A 5,000-nucleotide genomic window follows, 5' to 3' on the forward strand; every position below is an offset into this window, starting at 1 on the left:
TCTTCACATGTGCGTGTTTTGAAGCTGCATATCTTTTTTTCATAGCGTTGTCTCTGAATGCGTATATATATTTTATAAAGTGTATCTTTAAATGTATTTTTATCGTTTTGACCCTGGTTTGATTGTACGATTTGATTTTGATATCCTGGAATGCAAATATATGCGGGTGTAAGCAAATTACTAGTTGTAATATATTTAACTGATGTATACATTAACAAGCTGAGAAGACTATCTAATTAAGTCATGCTGTACAAACCCAGAACAAAAGAGGCCAGAATTCATTAGAACCAGTAGTTTGATAAGTAAATTAGTCAGCTTTTATTAGATGTCAAATGTAATATATTTAGTTACCATACGAAATATTATCACTCTGTCTTCTCGATAAATTATGGGGAAATCATTCAAGGAAATCAATATCATATATCATTGTTGTAATAACAGGTTTACCACAAATCGAACATATGGCATCCCTTCTTGCCAATAATATCTACATTTCTAATTATATATGTACGTAAGTGCTCTTTCCTTCGAATCCATTATCAATTGATTTCTTAGGCACAGAAACTTAAATTACAGAGGGGAATTGATTTGTGACGCTCATGCATTTCTTGGTATTATTTATAGCGTAAATGACATTCAAAATTCTCAACCGCTTAACACGTTTTCTAAGATGTCAATTTGTATGAGTGTATATATGTTTTAATGACTCTAGTTATATAAACATTTTGCGTAGGTAGAGGCATGGCTAATGAGACAGAATTTCTGATATATTCTGAATAAGTTAATGAAGACGAACAAAGACAGTGAAATTCGCTGTCTTTTGTCTGCAACGAAACTTCATCAAAAATCAATAGTTATGTATTCCATTCAAATTCTGAGATTCACATCTTATATTTCAATTCTAAAACAAAGAAATAAGTATTTAGTTTCTCAACACATTTTTCAATTTCCCTCATATCTAATTGTCATTAAACATTAGGAAGTCCTTAACCGTTAAGACATGTTCATACGTGCAGCCTTAAGTAATATTATATGAATTTATTCAGAAGATATAAACAATAAAATATATTTACACACGACTCGCAATCACATTGAGAAAAAGGCTTTGAGAATAAACACGACGACTTCTTTGTGAGATTCTATTTATACTGATTTATCTCTCTAATTGATTATGATTTCCTTACGCTGTACCAAAACTGAATTCTTCCCCTTAAAACATTTTAATGAGATTAGAATATAATCTTGATTAGTTCTAAAAGTCAGTTACACAGAAGGACAATCGATTTCCAATTTTAGAGTATTATTTAAATTATGAAAGCTACGAAATAGCAATTTTTGTATCTTACATAAAGCAGTTACTTCACTAACTGTCCGATAAACTGTGGCATTTATTTCGATATATCATCTCTTACAGTTTATAAATTAAAAACAGAGATATATCCGTGGTGGGCGAAAATCGTCAAGTAGCAAAGGCGACATTCCCAAATACATAATTCTGCGTTACGTCAGTAGCAAATATTGACGGACAACTGCAGGTAAGGACAAATTAGCCGCTACAGATACTAAATACAAATGCAGTGATTGAGAAATTGCCAAAGTCGCAATTAGCCGGCATGCTGAATAAAATTTAGTTATGTGTGATCCAAGCAGAATTAGTTTAAAACAGAAATCAGGATATCATACTTAAAGAAGATACGTCGTGTAAAAGACAAGGAAATATGTGAGCAATTATGTAACGTTAAATTATGTCTATCCTCTTATTCCATTATATTCAGGGGAACAACTTAATACCAGTAAGGTTTAATCATCATAAATGTGTGGCTTACTGGTTACGGTATTCAGATAGACAGACAGACAGACAGACAGACAGACAGACAGACAGACAGACAGACAGACAGACAGACAGACAGATAGATAGATAGATAGACAGATAGATGGATAGATAGATAGATAGATAGACACTTTTGTCACGTGCCAGACAGCAGATAGGTGGATTGCATAACGCTTTTTGAAATCGCCTTTGAAATCGCCTTTGAAATCGCCTTTTTGAAATCGCCTTCGTTCAGATTATCTTGAAGCGTTGCTGCGACTTCTGCCTCATATACGACGGTGTTATCATCCAAATGGACAAGCTTCACGTTCTCGACAATTACAACAGGGGCTGCTCTTTTGATGATTCCAGCGAGGGATATTTCTCACGTGAGAAAACTTAAATGTATTAGGACAGATTGATACAACAATACACAATATATAAACGAAATAACATTAAGTGCACAATGAATCTGCAGTACTACTTCTACTACGGTGCATTTGTTTTGGTCTCTTGATTGACAAGGGCAAACATCGGCAGCTGAATAAGAAAAGACAGAAATTGTTAATATTTTATAATTATATATTAAACCTGATTAAAGTATTTTTAAAGAAAACAAGAATATTATTTCTCTTAATCTTTAATTGCGATGTCATAGATTTCTAATATTCGAGGTGCACTCGTAACAGAAGAGATATGAATGTAACAAATTAGCTGAATACAACATGTTTTTCTTCTGATAGTGGTGATGGTGTTGGTTTGGATCGATTAGCTTTAAGCTTTTACAAGTAATGATATAGCTGATGTATAATCAGCTGTGACAATCCTTGATATTTTAGGAGGAATATACTAAGCTATATTATCTCATGCGTAAAAGATAGGAATACATCTTGGCATATGTTCTTTCCCTTTTTTCAGGTAACAATTCGGTTTATGCGGCAATTTGCTAGTTATTTCTGGCAGAACAAGTGACCATATCCAGGATTTTCCCAGGTTTCTTTTGTGCTTGTCCGTTTCCATTTTACTAAATCATTAATGTAGATTCAATCGATTTTTTAAAATGTAATTCCATGCAAATTTTATTCATTTTAAGATCTTCCTATGAACTAAGCTAACAATTCTGTTGCACATGCATACATACACACAAACGCAGACACTCACACACACACATACATAGGTACATACATATATATACATACAGACATGCATGTGTGTGTGTGTGTGTGTGTGTGTGTGTGTGTGTGTGTGTGTGTGTGTGTGTTGGTGTGTTTGTGTCTTACTACGTTCACATTATTCCAGAATTCATATGTATGCTTCCATCAGTTATATTGATTATGTATTCAACATAGACCAGGTTCCTAAATGGTGTAGGAAATAGTATGTCAGACAGCAGTCTTTGTTGTGTTACAACAATGTTTCGCAATTCATATTTACTCCAGCTTGGGTCCGGTGTCTGTTGATAATTTGGACACAGTCAGTTTTCAGTATATGTATAATCGTTCATAAACGAAGCTAGTTTGTGAATATATCCGTAGAAGTTTTACTTATTATATGGAATCTTTCTTCATCTATAAATAATGCGAGACGGTCTAGATGTGCACAGCTTTTCATGCGACCATTTCGGCCGTTTTCTGAGGACAAGTGGATCGAGTTATCAAACCCTAGATTTGTGGAATATTCTCGAGAAGATCGTTGATGGTATCTGAAAAACAGAAAGGAAATCGCATTTGAAACATGTGCCGTATCAGCTGAGAGAAAAGATAGGAAAGTGATAGGATAAAGCAGCCCATTGAATATCAATAATTTTCATTTTAAAAAGTGATACATGTATATATCTGGATGTTCCAGTTTCTTATGAAGACTTAGTATCACCCTTGTCTGAATAGTAAATTCTTATTTCACACTGTGAAACAATCACTAATGGTTTGTTTTTCTGTAATTACAGCTGTTTCTTTACGTTTCTCAGTATTCCAAGGGGAAACATTTAGATAAAGTGTGTGGTCTCTTTTAAATTATAATATCCTTCCTTCTATGTTTTATGCTAAAAGAACCAAATCTTTCGCAAATAGTATTTGTCTTTATGCAAGCGTATACATATATATATCCGTGAAGGTATCATAGCTTTACATTAAACATTGTTACGTTTACAGTAATATAAATAGTTAAAGTTAATCACATCATAATATTTAACCTAGAATCAACAGACTCTTAGAATATTGATTTATTGGTACTGAGCAAAACATAATAGCAAAAGGAATATGATTACGATGCCGTCATTTGCGCAACTGATGAAATGAATAATTTCACTATCAAACAGAGAAACATCTCGTGGGATAAGCTCACACAGCTACCGTTTCGGCACAAAAGAAACCGATTATGAAAATATGAATTGATGAATCAAGTTTATTTCTTGATTTCAAATGCTGCATAACTACACTTCATTTCCCTTAGGCTATTAATGTCCTCACTAAAGGTATGAGTGTTGCAAAATTCTGTTTCCTTTCCCTCTAGATCGGGATTAATTTGTCGGCTCAATAGAAATCAATTATTTTCAGTTCTATTTCACAATGTATTAAAATCTTCATAAAATCTGTGTTACGTGTTTGCTGTTTTAACTAAACCCATCAATGCGCGTTTTAATCTATAAACTTAGACTATGTAGAGTTAGATTTAAACGACTCCCTCAGCAACTACGTGGCTATTTGATCAACAGTTTCTAAGAATTACAAATATGTGTAAATTAAATATGTATTCATATACTGCAAAAGATAGGCAAAACTTTGGCTGAGGTGAGATATTCCTCTTATTTAAGCTAATAAAGCAAATATTTCGGATCAACTTTTAGCGACGAAGAATAAAAAAAAAGGATATTTAAATTCAATTAGTTGTAAAAAAATTTTGTAAGTTATTTTCATGCAGCAGGAAAGACAGAGAACTTTTAACCTGATCGTCGATAGCGAAACATGGCCAACACGTATCTGCTTGATCAATAAGCGAAAGTTTTCCTATTAAAAAAATACGGTAATATTAATCTCTTCTACTAAAGGCCGACATTTAGGGAGAGGGGATAGTCGATAATATCGACGCCAGTGCGTAACAGGTACTTATTTTATCGATCCTCAAAGGATGAAATGCAAAGTCAACCTCGGCGGAACTCAGAACTCAGAGCGTAAAGGCGGAAGAAATGGTT

At 33.4% G+C, this 5,000-nt stretch overlaps 1 long non-coding RNA gene across 1 annotated transcript in view; it reads right to left on the reverse strand.

Moving 5' to 3' along the window:
* Positions 1–2,432: 2,432 nt before the first annotated feature.
* The window catches only part of LOC149132540 (uncharacterized), a 5,396-nt gene continuing 2,828 nt past the window's right edge, over positions 2,433–5,000 (reverse strand). The window contains exon 2 of the long non-coding RNA XR_016244477.1: positions 2,433–3,512. This is a non-coding gene — a long non-coding RNA (uncharacterized LOC149132540). The remainder of the gene's footprint in view (positions 3,513–5,000) is intronic.

The sequence above is a fragment of the Octopus bimaculoides genome, chromosome 15, assembly GCF_046866305.1.
Source record: "Octopus bimaculoides isolate indiv1 chromosome 15, ASM4686630v1, whole genome shotgun sequence".
Lineage (NCBI taxonomy): Eukaryota > Metazoa > Mollusca > Cephalopoda > Octopoda > Octopodidae > Octopus > Octopus bimaculoides.